This window comes from Vulpes lagopus, chromosome 24 (assembly GCF_018345385.1).
Source record: "Vulpes lagopus strain Blue_001 chromosome 24, ASM1834538v1, whole genome shotgun sequence".
NCBI classification, from domain to species: Eukaryota; Metazoa; Chordata; class Mammalia; order Carnivora; family Canidae; genus Vulpes; species Vulpes lagopus.
This window is the reverse complement of record NC_054847.1, coordinates 56,331,937-56,352,085: the sequence shown is the minus strand read 5'-3', so window position 1 is coordinate 56,352,085 and position 20,149 is coordinate 56,331,937. Positions and strand designations below refer to the sequence as shown.

At 54.1% G+C, this 20,149-nt stretch overlaps 1 protein-coding gene across 4 annotated transcripts in view; it reads left to right on the top strand.

Annotated features, from left to right (window-relative positions):
* The first annotated feature begins 10,387 nt into the window (after positions 1-10,387).
* Positions 10,388-20,149, top strand: part of LOC121481839 (myelin basic protein) — a 114,224-nt gene continuing 104,462 nt past the window's right edge. The window contains exon 1 of one of the 4 annotated variants that reach the window (XM_041739390.1): positions 10,388-10,550. The gene's annotated coding sequence lies outside the window, so the exon portion shown is untranslated. The remainder of the gene's footprint in view (positions 10,551-20,149) is intronic. The other 3 variants (XM_041739391.1, XM_041739389.1, XM_041739392.1) reach the window with 3 other exon arrangements.

The window sequence follows — 20,149 nt, the reverse complement described above, 5'->3', positions numbered from 1 at the left end:
AATATCTGATTAATTGGGACAGGTGCTGTGTGCTCTGACCATGTGAATGGAACTTTCCTTTGCCAACACAGTACAAAGGCACCAGGTTGATCTTTAAATGCTTCCCCGATGCTCCTGACAAATAATGAGAGTCTGCACCTAACACTTAATTGGCTTTAACTGCGCTTTTCTGCCAACTTGATTATTATATATCCGTCTCATTTCCCAATTTAGATCATTGCCGTTTAAGTCAGATGCACCCATGAAAGAGCCTCATTAACTCTTTGGAAAAGCCCTGCCCGGCTGACTCTCTCTAGCTAGCACCTGTGAACCCTCTAAATGGAAAGTGGAAATTGAGGGTCATGTCCAAGGGGATCAACATGCCATTTCCTCAAAGGTACTGTCACGTGAAGAGACACTGACACATGTGACCAGTGGCTTCTCCATCAGTCTTACTCCTCACGGCTCCCACTTTCCTTCCTTCATGCAGCATGGCATGTTACCAGATATTCTGAGTTCTGGGTCTAAACCTGTGGTATCTATGATTTCATAAAGGCGGGTTCAAATTATAAATGGAATTACAAATGATTCACTTAAAATGAATGAAGGGACCTTTCTTTCAGAAGAATCTTAGGGTTTTTATTTTATTTATTTCAGAGAGAGAAAGAGAGAGAGCATGAGCAGGGGGCAGGGGAAGGGAGAGGGAGAAGCAGGCTCTCCATTGAGCAGGAAGCCCAATGCAGGACTTGATCCCAGGACCTGGGATCATAACCTGAGCCAAAGGCAGATGCTTCACCGACTGAGCCCTCCAGGTGCCCCAAGACTTTTTATCCTTATGCAGCAACAAGAACACTACAGTTCTACTGGTCCTTCAAATCTTCTCCTGTGCTTTCAGATACTTTCTTATCTGACACTCACGACCCCTTGTAATTTTACTCCACAGATGAGGAAATTGTGCCTTGAAAAGAACCCATGACTCATCCAATAGGATATAATAAATCAAAGGAGTCAGAAGCTGGGCCTAACTCTCAGGCCCGTGTCCTTTGTGTCATAGCATGCCATAGTCCATGTTCCCCAGGTCTGGCGGCTTTCCAAGCTCTACCCCAAATACTGAGCAGATTGGCATCCAACCTGCCGACTTCCGAGTCAGGATGCCTCCTGTCCCAAGAGCTCTTCTTTCCCGTGGGCAGCAGAGAACAGGTCTGCATGCCTGTGTCTTCATCCTGTTTGGTTTTGAGGTGTTGCCCTAACAACCGACTTGACTCTAGCATCCTTGGGTACCACATGCAAAGCCAGGCAGGGTAAAGGACAGATGTGAGAGGGCAGGGCACATTTGCATCTGACTCACTTACAAGAAGCCAATCCCATCAAGGGCACCAACCAGTCCCCAAGCACCATCGTGAGTAGCAAGGAGGCTGGCATCTCATTATGGGTGGAAAATATGGAAAAGCAAGCTGACAAGATTCTACTAAGTAGGGAAAGTAGATTATGAAATAATAATTACAGCATAATTATAGCTTTATTAATACAGAGAGAATGACAACGTCTGAGAGTGAAAATGCATGCTATGCCCGAGTAATTATTTCTCAGGAGTATAATAATCTGGAGCTATTTATTTTTTAAAAATGTGTCTCTGCATTTTTAACTTCCAGCCATAGACAGGCAGTGCTTGAGTAGTACCCTGTGTGACAGGCTGTGCACTCCCTGTCACTCCCAGCTCGGTGATCACTTGGTCAACCACTGTCCCACTGCCCCTCCCTCGGGTCCCTAGGGATCAGTAGAACCCACATCTAAGCATCGCAGGGCCGTGAGCACTTATAAAGCTGCTCCTAGTTTGCAAGAGAAGCATCTTGGAACCCCCTAAGGACCTGGGGCTGAGAGACCACACATCACTGACGCTCAGCAACAACAACGGCCCTGCCACCACCCAGGCAGTGGCCACCGGTTCCCATCCCACGGCCCGAGCACTCAGGTCACCTGTAAGGAACTATCTGTGGGCATAGACGTGTGTATAGATACATGAGGAGAAGGGGGCGGGGACGAGAGAGAGAGAGAACAAGACCAGAAAATACTTGGGGAGGCAGGGTTGAACCCACAGTAAATGTTAAAAATATAACTTCTTTGTAACCAGCAAGCAGCAGTGTCCTGTGGGAGTTGGAGGCTCTCCGGCCCCGGAGCAGGTTGGGGAGACATGCCCCGTGCTCTCCATCCCATTCCGTGGGTGGGGAGTAGGGGCAGGACGCACCTGCCCCGAAGACGCGTGAGGGGGAGCAGGGATGCAGGCTGGCTCAGGGAGGATCTGTGCTCAGCGCAAGGCTCTGACAGCCGACCCCAGCCCTCTGGAGACGGCAGGCGTCTAGCTCTCATGTCACCCTGTGATTTCAAGTCATCAGTCCTGAGGTCATGTGCAGGCAGTAGGTGACATTTTGAAGACAGTGTTCACCCTGCTGAAGAGGATAAGCATCTTGAACACCCTCTAGGGCTCCATGTCCCTGGTCAACAGGAAGTCGTCCTTACTCATGCCTAACGTTATCAGGGCTCCTGCCTTACATCTGATCTGTTGGCCTGCCTGTGATCGTTCCATACGATTATTTGAACAGTTTTTACTTTCTGTTGTGCATAAAAAATGCGCAGATGCAGGGCAGACACAGCTTGCCTCTGCTAGGTACCGGGCCATGCTTGAGCATCCCACACCCCACCGTCTCGTGATCCTTGGGACGATCGAGCATAAGGACAGAACTGGCACCGCCATTCATGAGTGAAGAAACAGAGCCCTAGAGAGGCTAACTAGCTGATCCAGGGTTGCACGGCTGGTACGCTGCAGAGCAGAGGCTGGACCTTGTGTCTGCCCCTCGCGTCCATGCTTTGACGATGATACAAGCCTATGTGGCACAGTGACAAAAATCTTTCTTATGTATGTGTCGCATGTAAGTGTGAGCTGCCGCTTCTTCTGGTGGGGCTAACACTTCTTTCTAAAGTAACCAGAGTGAGGCTGTCCCTTTAGATCATCGTGGATCATGAGCTCAGCCAGCCCCACCAGACAGAAGCCCCAGGTTCTCATTTGAAGATTGAGATGCTCCAAATGAGGAGCATGAGATGCCGAAAGCACTGAGAAGAGACATCCATGCAGAGGATGAGGTCGTGCTGTCAAAGCCCACAGGGGGCCCTTGTCACAGCCCCTGAGCTGCCAGGTCAAGCACACCTGAAGGCAGCCTTCTTTCTGAACCTTCTGTGACAGCCTGCAATGGAGATCTTTTATTGCTCAAGTTATTGTTCACGTTGGTTTTCTTCTACTTGCACTCGATCCATAATTTGGTCCAAGAGTGCAATGTTATTACGAGCAGCTTTATACAGAATGAGGTAGGCAGTGATTGGTCATCCTTGATATTGGAAAGTGAGCGTAGGCTACAGGACCTTGGGGGGTCAGGGGCACTTAGATGACATAGAGCTGCAGGACTCGGGACATCCCAGTGGGAGAGTGCCATGTGGCTCAGGAAAGAGATCACCCGGAGCTGACCACCTCCTGCGGACAGAGAAGATGCAGGCGACAGCTTGGTGTGCGGCAAACCTGTCACCCTACAGCGTGCAATCCAAAGTAGGGGCAGTTTGGAGACCAAGAGCCTGGTGAGGGGCATGGAGGGTGTCCCCCCGGAGCTGAGCCCAGTGTCGGCTGGAAAGTAGGGACTGGATAGAGGGGAAGGGAAGAGGGAGGCAGGGGGAAGCATGATCCTTGAGCCCTTCCCAGGCAGCCACACCCCCATCTCCCAGACTCAAGGTAGAAGCTGAGCCCTGTGTGATGCCCCCAGGCAGGGAGGACACGCTCCTTCCCTCCTGCCCCAGGGGCAAGGCCACAGCCCTGAGATCCCACGAAAAGCAGAGGCAGGGCCTGTTCCAGGAGCCCCACTCCTGTCCCAGCAGCTCCAGCTCATGTGGGGCTGACAAACACTGCAGCTCAGTTACTAAGCAACTGACAGGCAACAGAGGGCTGAAGCCCAACTTGTTAAAAATCTTGTATTGGTAAAAAAAATAAATAAAAATTAAAAATTAATTAATTAAAAAAACAAGCTTGTATTTCCAAAAAAAAAAAAAAAAAAACCTGAAACCTTGTATTTGCAGACTTGAAGCTGTCAGCCGGGGCTCCTCACCCCCCACCCTGCCAACACCCAGCCCTGGATCTCCCTAGCCAGGAAGTGGTGGCGGGAGGGCCTCCCCACACCAGCCCCTGAGGTGCTCTCCCCACACACGGCCACCCAGGAGCCCGGGCTGTGCTGTCCATCCCCACAAGGCCAGCTCTGCGGTTCTCCTCTCTCATCTTTTCCATGGAGGCTTTCATTACAATTAGTCCTCGTTTCCCTCTCCATGGAGAGGGGGGCAGCCACATGTCCCCGGACACTCAGGAAGTACCTCCAGGGGGTGACAGGGCTTGACCTCACCTGCAGTCTGAGCTAAGAGCTGCCGTGCGTGTGTGTGAGATTTGACTTCATGTCCTTGCAGGGAAGGCGAAGGCATCTCCAAGCCATTCTGGAAAGCGAGTACATGTGCAGGAGCCCTGCGTGGAGCCCTGCCCTAACTTAGCTGTGGACATCACTGTTCGGAGGCGATGTCCCCTCCTCCGGTACCAGTTCCCAGACACCACCTCCAGAAGGATGTGTGCTCAGCGGAGCTGAACCCATGCCCTGGCTCCTGGGCTCGAGCACTCAACAAATCAAGAGAATCCCCCCTGGTTTCAGTGAACAGGACCCAAGACTCCGAATGGTCCCAGGTCAATGCAGCCCTGGACTCGCAGAGCCGAGTGGGGCCTGGAGCTGTCAGCTGCCTTGTGGGACAGAGCTGACCATGAGGATTCCAGAGGGATTAAGGGACCAGGAAGAGAGAAACCGGGTCCTGGTCACGGCACTGTATCTGCCAGGACACTCACACTTTCACCCACTAGGGAGGATACGTTTTCCTTCTTTGAAGCATGCCCCTGGGTCCCGGCTCTGCAAAGGATAGCCAAGCACCTGCCAAGGTTCCTGCACAGAGATGCAAGGGAGGGTGAGATGGTGGGAACTCAGAGCATCTGGATGCTTCCTGGGCCCGTGTGGGCCCCAGGTGGTCAGTGGGATCCTGCCTGGGGTGGACAGAACTCCAGGGTGGGCAGGGGCAGGGCAAGGTGGGGGCAGGGGCAGCAGGACAGGTGGATTTCTGTCATGCTGACTAGTAAGGTCAGATCTGAGGACACAGGGTCTGAGGGAAACAAAGCATTTCTTCAAATCTGCTTTGAACAGATTGCCTTTCTTTGCGCAAACCTGATCGTATTTCAGGCCATCGTAGCGATAGAATCACCCATGATCCCGTATCATCCATGCTCGTTTACATTTGTTTTAATAGCCTATGGTACACCCGCCTGCCAAACAGAAGCAAGTTTCTATTTTCCTCACCAAAACTGACCTCGGCGATGGCTGCTTTTGGTTGCCATAAGAACAGTTATAATATAAACATTCGATCCCAGAGACGGTAATGCAGATACACAGATTAACTGAGCAATGGTTTGGTTTCTTCCGTATCATCCAATTAGTATCGAATATTCTAAGATGTAACCTCATTAGCCGTCGTGAAGAGCCACACACTTTGGTACAAACTCCCGGGTGCCATTTACCTTGCACAAAGTGGCCAGAAGCGTCAAACACAAAATCATGTCCTCGTAACGGGTGGCAGGGAGCCGTTATAAAACAGACTTGTGAGCTGCAAATGTTTCTCGAAGGCTAATGGGATTTATAAGGTGTGGAGCAACTCAAGTCCCATCTCACTAGGATTGTGAAAAAGTGAAGCCACAGAAGCATGGACACATGGCACGAGGACCCAGGAGAGCCAGACAGGGTGCTGGGACCCTCTTGTTTCACGAGGGCGTCCACCCACTGAGACCACAGACCCCAGAGTGGCTGCTCGGACCACCCTGAATTCCTGTTCTTCTATTTCTTGAAAAGAGTTCCCAAATTTTATGAGCTTTGGGCCCCACGGAATTTGCACCCGTGACTGTGAGAAAAGTTTAAATGAGAGACATTTACAGACCTTGAGAAGTATTTCCAAACAGGAATGCGGGCGGCTAGGGGCCCATCTCTCCAGAAGGTTCCGTCTGGGTTCACACAGGCTGTCCTTTCTCACATCCTGAAAAACAACTGTCTCCTGACTCCTCCAGCTGCCCCCTACCCCTTGTTGCTTTACCCCTTTAGCAAAGTTCCAGAAAGGAGGGTATGCAGGCACCGCCCCTGACACTATTGCCAGGGCACTCTGGCCAGGCTGTCACCCTGGCCCTGGTGAAGGTGACCCACAGTGGCCACCTTCCTGGGATTCCCTGCCTGGCTCCTCCTCCCACATGATCCTCCTCCCACCTGCTTATCTGGAATGTCAGGTGGCGCTTCTGCCAATGACTCTCCCGTGCTCCCATCAAACACACCGCACTCCATCTCCACCCGGACACCTAATAGGCATGTCCAAAAGAGAGCAACGCTCCTGACCTCTCCCTTGTCAGAGGCAAGGCCATTCTTCCAGCTGCCCAGACCCTCTGGGGTATGTCCGCAGGCCCAGTCTCCCATTTCTTATTCTGAATGTGCTCCCTCTGCTTCTCTCTCCTCCAGCCACAGTGGGCTTTTACGATTCCTGGACCACTTAGGTCTGCCCACCCCAGGACCTTTGCCCTTACCATCCCCGTGTCCTGGAATGCGCGCCTCCACCCCCACCTCTGAGATATCTACACGGCTTGCTTCCATCAGCACCCACTATGCCCCTTCCCTGTCTTATTTTCCTCCTTGATTCTTCTTTATAAGCGGCAGGTGCTTATCTTCCCCAGGCAGCCTGCCAAGGACCCTCAGTCTAGCTGTGGCCTGTGTGCACACAGCACTGGGATAATCCCTGAGACAATGGGGACAACAAAGAGAGGCAGACCCACCCCCTTGGCCCCTGCATGGTGGAGGCATCCTTGTGCTGAGCATACGGGGGAGGGGACCGAGTCAGAAACATTCTGCCAGGCTCTGGTCATCTACCTCCTAACGCAGTGGGTTATCTGAGCACCCAGACTGCCCTTGAGGGCTCGCTCTCTCTCTCTCTCTGTCTCTCTCTCCATCAGGCCACCTGGGCAGACCCTCCATATCAGTGAGACCACTTGTCTCCTTCAATGTACTCCCCCGCCCTGCCTGTCCCAACGGGCAGCGCCTTCCGCCATCCGCAGCAGAGGGACCGGCGTGGGTCAGCCACTAGCCTGCCCGTTCCAGATTCTGACTCTGGCCCCGCCAATAGACACAGCAAGTTCGATGCTCAGGCCTGCTAGGCCGGGCACCCTTCTGCCTGCTTAAAACACAGTGGTGACAGAGAGGCATGTCCCTGAGGACCGTCTGCCCCAGCTGTGCCCTTGCGTGGTCCCGACCCTGTGGGGCATGGGGAGCGGATCCCATCGCGGCCTTGAGGACGCAGCTGATGCCTGGACAGCCCTCAGTGCCCAAACCCACAAAGGCCCAAGCAGGACTTACTAAGTATTAAGGCCATATTCCTTCCAGGGTGCTCTTCGCTCTAGAGGGTGGAGATCACCAACTGGAAGCTTCCCAGGCCCCCTCCCCTTGGCAGGCTCCGGCTCTGGGAAACCCTGCAGCTCTGGGGTGGAGCTGGAGGCACTCTCCCCACTGCACCTCCCCTGCTGCTGGCTCTGTCTCTCTCTTCTGCAGTAGCTGTTCCCAAGCCCTGTGGTTCCTCAGCAGGTCAGGCCCCCAGAGCTTGTGGGGCTGGTGCCTGCTTGCCCCCTCCCTGTCTTGCCATGTGCCCTGGGGAGCACGTAGAGAGACCCTCGGGTCTTCTGCGGTCACTGCATTTCCAAGTTCCATGCAAACAGCCATGGGGCGGTGAATCTGAACAGGGGCTCTGTGAGCTTGGTGGGGGGGCGGGGCGGGGTGGGGGGGATCCCAGGTGCCTGGAGCTGCCGAGGAGGCTGCAGGTGAAAGGAGTCTAGGAGCACCGTGGGGGTGCCGTGGGCATGGGTGTGGTCTAGAGTCCTCAAGTGTTTCCTTGTTTACATGGGGGTTTTTGTTGCCTTTTGGGAGTTCATGCACCTAATTTACTGGTATTTGTGACCTGATCAGAGTCTATCCAGGTACGAACCCGAACTTTTCTTTAAAGATTTTATTTACTTATATATTTGAGAGAGAGAGAGAGAGAGAGCACAAGCAGGGGCAGCGGCAGAGGGAGAAGGAGGCTCCTCGATGAGCAGGGAGCCCCACACAGACTCGATCCCAGGACCCCGAGACCACCACCCAAGCCAAAGGCAGACACCCAGCAGACTGGGCCATCCGGCGACCCTATTAACTGGAATTTATGGCGAAATAGTCAACCTTCAACCCTCTGCGGGTAAACTGCCTGCTTTGTGACTATCACCAGCAATTTGTTCATTACCAACCAGGGTGAAAATGAGGCTCAGTCCTCATCTGTGCGAAAACATAATTACAAAGCTAAGTCTGTTGATGAAAACTCAAAATGCAAGTGGTCTGGTCCACTGGAAATCATTTAGGTTAATTTACCTACTTCCTTAGCTCGGGTTAATCAGAAGTTTGGCTCCATTGAACAAAAATTACTGAGTGTGGACCGTGCATAGCCTATTGTGTCATTTGCTGCAATGTGATGTGCCCAAGGGGCCTGCCCTCATTATCAAGTGTGCGAGTGTTGGACAGAAGGGCAATAGGACTTTTCTTAAAAATGTCACAGAGACAACGAGTTTTGGCTCATTTACTCCTTACTTGTGAAAAGACCCCTTTCAATGTTATTCAGCAAAATGAATCTCTGTGTTTTGTGAAAGGGGTGTGGCCATCTGTACATGAGGTGTGACTCCCACAGCGAGGGACCCGCCACTGCCTCCGTTCCTTACTGAATAGTCTTCCTTACTCCCTCGCACACAGTTTCCTTGAAGAACTCATGACTAGGAATTTGGGGGCACCATGTCCCTGCACAATAGGCATAGTAGGATTTTATAAAGAGTCTTTAAAGAGAATTGTTGCTGGCAAGCCTGACATTTGCAGAGACGGCTGTTGGCATATGTGAAGTTTCTCGAAACCACTGAAAGTCCTCTGACACAGTGGGAAACAGCATGACCTGTGGGCCTCCCCACCGGCCAGCCTCCACTGAAGTCCACAGGGCAGGACCCCAGGCCCTCCGTGGCCCACTCACCCTGGGACATTTGTGGGGATGAGAAGCTGTTTGTGAGGCTGACATGGGCATCCAAATGGTGCCCGGTTTCTGGGTTGCCCTGGCCTGAACTTGAAGAAGTTTGGGGTGGGGGTGAGCTGTGATGAATGGTTTGAGTCAGGGCCCTGGAAGCTTCCTGGGTTTGATTCACCACCCTGCGCACCCCTGCTGTGTGTCTGACTCCCTAACTCCCACTCTGTTTATTATCCATTTCTGAAATGGAGCCTGAATGCAAGAGACAGAAAAGTTAGGAAGTTTGGCACAACCAGCAGCCCCTTCCTGCTGGCTGCCCCTGCTGACCTCACTTCCAAGTTGGGAATCCATGTTCTCCCCTCCCCCAGGGTTTTCTGAGGAAAAGCATCGCCTCAAACCCTTGAACACCGTGGACAGTTCCTCTTAGAATCAGCGGCTTTGGCTGGAGGTGGAGATCCCTGGGGAATACGAGGCGTGGGGTTGGGCGGGCAGCCCTGGAACCAGCAGGGCCAGCCCAGGGTCAGGGGCTCGCTGCCTCTTGCCAAGCACCAGACTTCCCCCCACTCCTGACACGCTCCATGGGGTCCCCGCAGGCTCCAGGGAATGTCAGATCCAATTCCTTGACCCAGAATCCAAGTCAGGAAGGAGCCAGGACCTTGGCACTCCCTCCTCCCTTCCTACTGCCGGGAGGAGGCCTAGGAGACCCGCCATCCACCACCACATCTGTGCGTCCAGATGACTAACGGCCAGGCCGGCACATGCCTGGGGGCAGCAGGACCGGGGCTCGGCCCCTCCGAGTTGGGCATTTTCTGGTCTGTTTACCTGTGCCCCTTGCCTGCCTCGCGGGGGGGGGGGGGGCACGCGCCTTCTCCGGGGCGCCTGTCAGTGCTGCCAGGACCAGCGAAGCTCATCTCCTGCGGCTCCCAACGGCGGCCCGGCCCGGGCAGGGCAGGGCAGGGCAGGGAGCACGCTGCCCGGGTCAGTGGGTGGATGCGGCCGGCCCCTGCGCCGCGGCGGGCACGGGCACGGGCACGGGCACGGGCACGGGCACGGAGGAGCTGTTCTCTCGGGTGCCTCCTGGCGAGGGAGGCGGGGGAGAGGTTCGCGGGGCAGCGGGTGCCCCAGGCGGCCGGGGCGGCGCGGCAGGTGGGCGGGCTCCGCGCGGCGCTGTTTACCTGGCCCGCAGGAAGCCGGGCGGGGGCGGGGCGGGGCGGGGGCGCGCCGAGCAGGGAGCCGCCGACAGTCGGCGCGGCGCGCCAGCGAGGACGAGCCTCCGGCCCTGGCGGCCCGCGTCTCCCGCCCCGGAAGGCGGCGCCGGCGGCGAGCTCCCGACCCGCTGCCCACCCGCGGGGCCCGGGCCGCGGAGACCCCTCGGCCTCGGAGCGGCGAGCGCGGTGGGTGAGCCTGCGGGGCGGGCGGCGCCCGGAGCGGGGACCGCGGGGACCGCGGGGACTGCGGGCACCGGGGCGCAGGTGGCGGGCAGGTGGCGGCCCGAGGCCTCCCTGCGAGGAGGGGGCGCAGGTGTGGACGCCGGTCTCGGGCGGCGGGCGCTGGCATCGACGGGTTTCCAGGTGTGGCCTCCGGCCAGGCCCGGCGACCAGGTCGCAGCGAGAGCCGGAGGCCTGGGGTGGCGGCGAGGGTGGGGTTTAGGGGTGGGAGGTGACAAAGGTCAAAAGAGGCGGCTCCGGGCGGTGCAGACGGTCCCGGTGTGGAACCGAGGGGGGCCGGGGTCCCCACCAGCTCAGAGCGCGGGCTGCTTGCACGCTCGGCGCGCGGACGCCCCCCGCCCCGCCCCGCCCCCGGGCGCAGCAAGTTTCTCTTCGATCAGCAGGGGGCGGCGACGGGAGACTCGCCTCGCTTCCGCCTTCGCTGGGCCGGTCCCAGCTGCCGCGCCGCTGCCTGCAGCCGCCTGCGCCCACCTGCAGCTGCCTGCAAGCCTCCTGCAGCCCCTTGCAGCCCCCTGCACCCACCTGCAGCCCTCTGTGTCCACCTGCAGCCCCCTGTGCCCGCCTGCAGCCCCTTGCATCTACCTGCAGCCTCCTGAGCCCACCTGCAGCCCCCTGCACCCACCTGCGCTCCTGGCACCTATGACCCAGCAGAGTTGGGCCCCCTCCTGGGCCCGACTCCTAGTGGTGGTGACGGCTCCAGGGTCTGTGCCTTCTGTGGTCACTGCACCGATGCCCAGGCGGCTCTGGGTCTGGTGGGATGCTGGTGGTGCCGCTTGGCTTCTTTTGGGGGGGTCTACTTTCACCTTCTGCTTCGGAAGGCAGAGTGGGCTTTGCAAAACGTTTCAGTTTCTTGGGGGGATCTCAGTAAGACTCTGGCAGGAAACAGGCGCGTTCTGGTTCCTGTTCTCTGTTTTCCCATCGCCACAATGTGAGAATCAACAACATGTGTGCCTACAGCTCTGCATCCGCGGCAGGCGCGTGAGGTAGCTAGGGTGTACGCTGAGGGGTGTAGCCGTGGTCCAGGGGGCGTCTGGCTGACCTGGCAAGGGACACCCACACTGGGTTAGAGAGAGTTTTTCAGAGGAGCGGGAGCTTGGGGAGCACCCTGTCCCATACCTGTGCTTATTTGAGATTCTAACCCTCAGGGTCAGGGAGACATTGCACAGACTGTGGCCCCCACATCAGGGACCAGCACCATCTGGGTACCGCAGGCTCACTGGCCCCCTTACACACTACAGTCTGCACCACCTGGAGCGGAACAGCTGTCTTGGAGGGTGGGCCACGCGCGCAACCTGACCCAGGCCATCAGCCTGATGGTGCATTTCTACCAGACAAGGAAAAGTGCCCATCAGGAGTTTTATTTTTTTAAGTGGAATGAACAAGAACCCGGAGCGAAGGAATCTGGTTAAAAATTACCATGCAGTGTCGGTTAGCAAGAGGAACCCGAGCAACAGGCAGCAGCCAGCTCTGTGATTTTTTTCAGTTGCCACCTGAACTTTTATGTATTTATTTTTTTAAGATTTTATTTATTTATTTGTGAGAGACCCAGAGAGAGAGGCAGAGAGAGACACAGGGAGAGGGAGAAGCAGGCTCCCTGCAGAGAGCCTGATGCAGGACTCAGTCCCAGGACGCTGGGATCATGCCCTGAGCCGAAGGCAGATGCTCCACTGCCGAGCCCCCCAAATGCCCACCCGAACTTTTAAATGTTAGTTGAAGCATGTGGTCACCCAGGGTGCAGTCAGAGGTCCTGCCCCGGGTGCACACTGTCCTTTCAGCCGTGGCCCACGCCCTCCCATCCCCCTCCCGGAGCCTCCAGCACCACTCAGCTTGGTCCCCAATTTCTATTATTTCGTCATTTCAAGAATGCTGTATAAACGGAGTCATACAATATGCAACCTTTTTCAATCAGCTCTTTTCACTCAGCACAGTTCTCTTGAGATCTTGCAAGTTGAGTACGTGTGCCACTCACTCTTCTTTATTCCTCAGTTGTGTTTCATGGTATGGATGCACCATTCTGGGGTGGGTTTTTTTGTTTGTTTTTGTTTTCTTTTAGTTTTAACCATTCACTCTTTGAAGGGCACTTGGGTGGTTCCCAGTTTTTGGTTATTATGAATAAAATCGCCCTGAGCATCAAGGTACAGGTTACCCAGGCATGAGCATGGCTTTCATTTCTTTGGGAACAAATGCCCGGGAGTTCAGTTGCTAAGTTATATGGTGAGCACGTTTAATTTTATTAAAAAAACAAAGAATCCCTGCCACACTGTCTTCTGGAAGGGCTGCACCATTTTGCATCCCGCCAGCAAGGGTGGGAGTGACCCAGGATGTGCGCAACCTTGACAGCAGTTGGCAGCGTTGCCACCTTTTATTTTAGCTGCTCTGTCATGATATGTATGGTGACATCGTGATTTTAATTTGCATTTCCCTCACGGGGAATGACGTTGAAGATCTTCACGCGTGAATCCGCCATCTGTACATCCTTTCGGTGAACAGCCTGTTGGTGTCTCTGCCCGCATTCTAATTGGATGTTTGGTCTCGATAGTTCTTTCTATGTTCTAGACACTGGCCCCGGGGGTTGATGCTTAGATGCTGGTAGCTGTCTTTCATCTTCTCCACAGGGTTTTGATAGAGAGGAAATTTTTCATTTTGATGAGATTGGTTTATCAATCTTTCCTTTCATGGATTGGGATGGTGGGGGAGGGGAGGGTAAGAACTCTGCCTCTCTTGAGGCCCTGCGGATTTTCCCGTTTTTTTTTTTTCCACCCTGCGTATTTCTGGTTTTGCTTCTTGCACATAAATCTCTTGTCCATTTTGGGTTAATTTCTGTAGGAAACATGAGGCATAGGTTGAGGGCGTTTTGTTTTGCTTTGATTTGTTTTTGCCTAGGAGTGTCCTGTTGATGTGGGGCTATTGCAGAGCAGATCACCCCTCACTCAGGTTGCTTTGCTCCATTGTCAGAAATCATGTGTTTGTGTGGGTTGTGGTTCTGGGTTCTGGGTTCCATTCCAGCCATCCTTATGTCTGTCCCTTACCAGCAGCATGCTGGTGACCGCAGCGGAGTAGGAAACCTTAACATCGGGTAGAGTGAGTCCTCTTACTTTGTTCTTCGTTGTTGAAGCCGTGGTGGCCCCTCCAGGCCCGGCGTCTTCTGGCGCAGGGGTTAGAACAGGTTGTTCACGTCTGCGAGCTCTCGGTGGGATTTTGATTTCCTTTTAAATCAATTCCCTTTCTTTGAGATTGAAAGTGTTAACATTTTCCAAAATAAAGGAAGGAAGATAAGGTTTATTTGTAACTGATTGAGCAAATTGCACGCTTAATGTTCTAGTAGAGACTCATGCTGGACACACACAGCAAGGTGAGTAACCAAGGGGAACAAGCGTGGAAACATGGGCGGAGAGCACAGGAGAGGAGACAGTCCTCAGTGTCTGATAACTTGGGCCACGGTCCCCCTGACACACACACCCTGACACACACACACACCCCTGACACACAGCCCCTGGCACACGCGCACCCTGACACACATGCACCCCCAACACACACTTACTCCCAGCACACACATACACTGACACACACACACACCTGATACACACACACCCTGACACACTCCCAGCACACACATACCCTGGCACACATACTCCTGACACATGCACCCTGACACACACACACACCCCTGGCACACATGCACCCTGACACACACACCCAGCACACACAAACACACACACACACACACACACACATACCCGGACACATACTACAGCCCCACACTTCTATACACACACCCAACACACACACCCTGACACATACCTCCTGACACACACACACACGCCAGACATATTACAGCCCACACTTCTACACACATACCCTGACACACACTCATACCCTGACACATACCCCCGACACACACATCCTGACACACACACTGTGGCACACACACACTCTGACACACACACCCAGACACATACTGCAGCCCTACACTTCTACACACAGACCCTGTGACACACACACCCTGACACATACACATACACACACACACACTTGGACACACACACACACACACCCAGATACATACTACAGCCCACACTTCTACACACACACCCTGGCACACACACGGGCACACACACACGGACACACACACCCAGACACATACTATAGCCCCACACTTCTGCACACAGACCCTGACACACACACACACACACTGACACATACCCCCTGACACACACACACACCTGGACACACACACACATACACACAGACACATACTACAGCCCACATTTGTACACACACACCCTGACACACACACCCCACCTACTTACACCTGGAATCAGTGTATATGCTATTGGGGGCACTGCTCCTGGACACCTCTGTCCTCAGGAGAGTAAAGCAGCAGTCTGCACAGTAAGAGCTACCACTCTGTTCCCCAAATGTTATTTGTGTTATTTTTTTTTATTGCTTTATTAAGTGGACTCCCCGCCCAGCATGGAGTCCAGTGCAGGGCTTGAGCTCACGACCCTGAGATCAAGACCCGAGCTGAGATCAAGGGTGGGACACTTAACTGACAGCCACCCACATGTCCCCCAAATGCTACTCAAATAAAGTTTAATCCTCTGAACTTCTCAACCCAGGAGTTTATTTTTATGTGCCACTGTCTTCCACAATAGTATATTTCCAGGACACACACAGAGTCCGTTAAGAGGCCTGGCTAACCTGTTGCTCCCCCAGACGGATTGTTTTCTAAAAGGACACGAAGGGGCTAATGGTACCCATGGGGCTCTGGAGGAAGGCAGCGTGTCGGGCTCCCAGGCCCTCCCTCTGGAGGCCCAGTGTGTTCCTTCTCCATCCCTTGCTGACTGCAGCAGTGTCCTGGCCCCCCTTTACACACCAGCAGTGTCCTGGTCCCCATTTACTCACCAGTGGTGTCCTGACCCCTGTTTACACACCAGCGGTGTCCTGGCCCCAGTTTACACACCAGCAGTGTCCTGACCCCTGTTTATACACATAAGAAACTTGAGTTTTCTAGGGGTAGCAGGCCTGTCGAGTGACATGTCTCGGTCCGTGACATGTCACGGGTCTCTGAACCCGTGTCCCGAATCTCTGGTCCTTACAGCTCCACAGGACTGGCCTTCACAAGTCAGAGGCCCCCGGATCAGGGGATGTGACTGCCCTCTGCCCCTCCTGGCCACCCCCGAGGGTGCCATCAGGCACCTGGTCCCAGCAGGCCACACGAGTCCAAAATTGGGGCCTTTGCAAAACAGTTCCTCTGGGAGGGAAAGTATTACATAGGAAATAGATTTTTCCCCTGCAGGAACTCAGGAACATCTCTCTTGATGGCCACACAGCACACCACATCAAAACCAACACTGGCTTTGGAAAGGGGTCAGTGGCTCATAGATAGTGACAAGGAGGGTGACGCTTTCGCGTGTGAGGGGGTTTCTCGGAGGCCTGAAACCTCAGCCTTCTTACAGGAAGTGAGTTGCTACTCAGAGCCCCTTGGCTGTTTTTCTGAGGGTAAAGTGTCTCTCTTTAGTAGGTATTGCTAATTCAAAAACACACACAGTTACAAGAGCTGTTGAGAATATTTTATTAAATGCAGTGGTTCTTAGCAGCACACGGATTTTGCTTATGTGTAATGATGGCTTGGATTTGCTTTAAATCTCCCCAGTTTGAAAGCTGGCTAGCGAACCAAGTAGTGTTGATGTTTCGTTGGTGAGCAGACATGACTTGGTTGGACTTGCACACTGGGTTTGGTTGTGATTGGTGGTCAATATTCAGTGCCAACCATCCTGACATTTTGGTGACTATGTGCACTCTGAGCACTCCACTGCTGGGGCCCACGCTTGCTCATGGAGCTACAGCCGCCCTGTAGTGTGGGCCCCTGGAGACAGAGCCCCAGCCAAGAGCCACGCTGCCTGCTTGTGGACCCAGCTCCCAGTCTCCACCATCCCGCAGCAGCCCTGTCTCCATCACCCTATGGCTCCCTGTCTCCATCACTCTATGGCTCCTTGTCTCCATCACCCCACAGCTCCATCTCCACCACCCTGTGGCTCCCTGGCTCCTGGCTGGAAGCCAACAGCGCAGTGACTTCCTGTGAGTGGGGCTTGCTGAGACATGGGCCCTATTGGAGGGACACCCCTCCTTGCAGGGCAGTTTTCTGAAATTCACGTTTCAGAGAATGACTCCTCTTTACTGCAGTTATATTGAGTGGGGGTTTGGTTTTTGTCAGAGGGCGGGGAGCATGGTGGCCCCACTTTTAAGTAGGGGGAGAGCTCCCGATGGCCTTGTCCACCGCCTGAGAGCAGCCCTGCCTCATGGGGTGACCTGCACCACCCAACCCCCGCTGCAGGGCGCCTGCCCTGGCCACGCCCTGCCCTCCCTTCTAGTGAGGAGCGTCTGTCAAAGCCACCTTGCCAGCGGGAGCAAAAAGCCAAGTGCAAGCACAGCTCCACCAGCAAAGATCGTGCAGACACAGAGGCCACCTCCACATCAACCACCAGCAGACAGCAGACATAAACAGACAGAAAGACTCACGGTTACTCTTCCTTATCCAGTCTGATCTGGAAACCTAGAGGCAAAGCACACACGGAACAGAGCTTCCCGCATCTGCTTAGCTGGCTGGTGGGGGGCAGTGCTAGCTTGGTGGCAGGCTAGCCCATGGCCCACCCAAGTGTTTGCCATGGCCATCTGGCCCGGCTCCGCAGGCTCTCTCGAGGCTGCGGGACGGGAGGGCTGGTGTCTGGTGCCCCTGGGTGCTCTGCCTACCACCTGCATCGTTTCCTCCAGAATTCTTACTAAATGCAGAGTTCTTGGCCCCCAATTCTGGGACACCACCCACAGCCCTGGCACCTGGGGGCAGGAATATGTATTTAATGAGCTCCCAAGTAAACTCCGAGGACTCCAGCTCTGTGTGAAAGAGGTGATGGGTACCAGGTGTAGGAGCGTAGGTCACCTCTACACAGGGTTATCCGAATGGACATGCACATGCTCACAAACATGCATTTTAATCAGGTCAACAAAACCTGTACGTATCACTGATAAAAAATGGCTTCATGTTAGAAGGAGTGACTCATGGAAGATATGGTTCTCTACTTTTATACTTTTATTTGTATCGTTATATTTGCTACCCTGTCCACATTCAGAAACCAGTATCCCTGTCCTGCCCGGTGAGTGCTAGCACCTCTGGTGAGGAATGTTTATGGATGCTCCTATTCTCTATCCAGACTCTCCCATGTAGTTGAAACCTCACAGTTTGGCGAAACTTGCTGCAAAAGCAAAGAGTACAGAGCTGTGTTGCAGGCATCCCAGATATGGCAAAATGCATGATTCATTTTTAAAATGCATTGACTGTGATGTGCGGACTGCTCTGCTCTGGGTTTCTAAGTCCAGCAGGATAAAATGGGTGTAGGTCCTGCCCTGAGGGGCTTTTCTGTGTTATCAGGGGACTCAGAAGCACACAGATGGGTTTCCCACTGCAAACCGTCTGCTCAAGCCCCCGCACTGTGTGCAGACACCCCCACCACGGGGCTCCTGATTGGGGGGGACCACCCCATAGAGGAAAGGAGAGGGAGGTCGCCTCTCTGATGGGTCAGTACTGTGCAGTGGTGAGGTGGATCCTCCCTCCATCCAGTACCCCCTTTTCAGGCCCCCAGCCTCCCCAGCAGCCCTATGCTGCTCCCCCGGCCTGGCTGCCTGCCCTGCAAGTCCCCTGCTTCCTGACAGGCCTGCTTGATCCCTGGCTGGCCCCAGGATATCCACCTTTCCTGCTCAGTGTTTAGCAACCCTGTGGTCCACTAGCATTTTGCATGTAAGGTGCTTAAATGCTGCATCATGCGTATGCATCCAGGGACACAACATATGGGCACTTTGCCTGGTGTCATTGGCATCGCATGGGGGGGCTCGTATCTGTTGCACCCACGGGTGGATGGGTTCTGCTCATTCTGAGCATCATCATACCGCGGATGCATAGCAGGGTCTGGACTCACACGAGACATGCACCTGGGTCTGTTCGTCACCGCTCAGGTATCCCCCCCCCCCGCCCCCGCCGCTCAGGGGGACGTGATTGCTTTGGCTTATGTGGTGCCTTATAAGACCAGATAAATTAAAGCAGGAATTTAATAAAATAAATATGCTACTTATATTTTAGGAACTAGGTTTCTGCTTCTGTGTGTGTGTGTGTGCGCGCGCATGTGTGTGTGTGTGTGTGTGGCAGTAGGAGAGCTTTGGTGGCTTTTACTCTGGTTCTTTTGGTGTCTGAAAAGCTGAGACCCAGGATTTATGAAGTGTGAGCAGCAGCTGCAGTTGTCTTCCCAGGAATATAAAGAGGATAAATCAAATGTCAGAGGCATGCGGAATGCGTCTATAGCTTCGCTGTGTCATGTTATATGGCTCCGTGAAAGGTGGTATCGTCCCAACGGGGAGATGATGGTTCTTTCATTCTGTCATTATTTCCATGTGTCAACACTTATTTTTAAAGAGAGAGGGATTTAAGGCAGCTCTTGAAAGCTGACCTTACTCATGTCAAACTGGTGGTTGGAAATTGTTCTATGAAGGGAGGTGGAAGTGTGCAGACCCAGCAGACAAACTTCCTAAAAGTGCAGTGAAATGTCACGGTTAAAGCCACATGAGGGGAAAAAAGCCACCTGAGGTAACAGCCCTAACACTAAATGTAAATATAAATATATATTTACAGAGGATTAGCAACACCAAAAGAAAGTGTCCTGCACGGAAAGGATGTTTTAATGTGAAGGTAGATTAAAACCTGGACAAAATTGCAAAACATTCTAAACAACAACAATGACAACAACAACAAATTTGCTCATGAAGATGGAGAAGGTCCTGGGTGGTGGTCTCATGAGGGCCACGGGGACACCATCCACTCAGATCCTAAATCTCTGAGACTTAACTTCATTTGCTTTCAGGACATGGGCTGAGAGAGGAATCTGAAAAAAACATACCCTGGCCTCAATGCCCAGCCAGGCTCATCCCTGACCTCCTGCAGTGGAGCAACTCTTCCTGACCGTGATGCCTGTCACCAGGTGGGAGCCGGGAGGCAGTTGCCCTGGGCTCCAAATCCCAGCATCTCCCCATCCTCTCCTTAGGTTAAACGGGTCACTTGCTCTGGAGCCTCTGCACAGAGCCGACGTGGGGGTTTCCTGCCCAATCACAGAGGTTTGGTCATGCCTCGTGGAGGGAAGGGGACGTGACAGTGTTCAGAGGGGGAGCAGGATGTGTCTGTTCGTCCCTCAAAGCAGGTGAAGCCCAGGCCCTTCTGAAGGGCAGAGTCCCCGACCCCGCGCTGGATCCCCTCCCGGCCTCTCAGGAGTCTGTGTGGTTTGCCCTTGACTGTGGGCCCCTTCCCACCACGTGTGGGGGGAAGGCTGCTGCTTGGGGATCTCCTGGGCCCGGCCTCAGGCTCCACGCCTATATGTGGGTGGCTGCGCCTTTTGCTACATCTGCGCCTCCTGATCCCTGTGCAGCCAGGTTTTGTTCTGGAGCTGAGAACAGGGAACCGTGACTCTGGCTCCCACCTGTGTGCTCTGCACCCCTGCCACCTG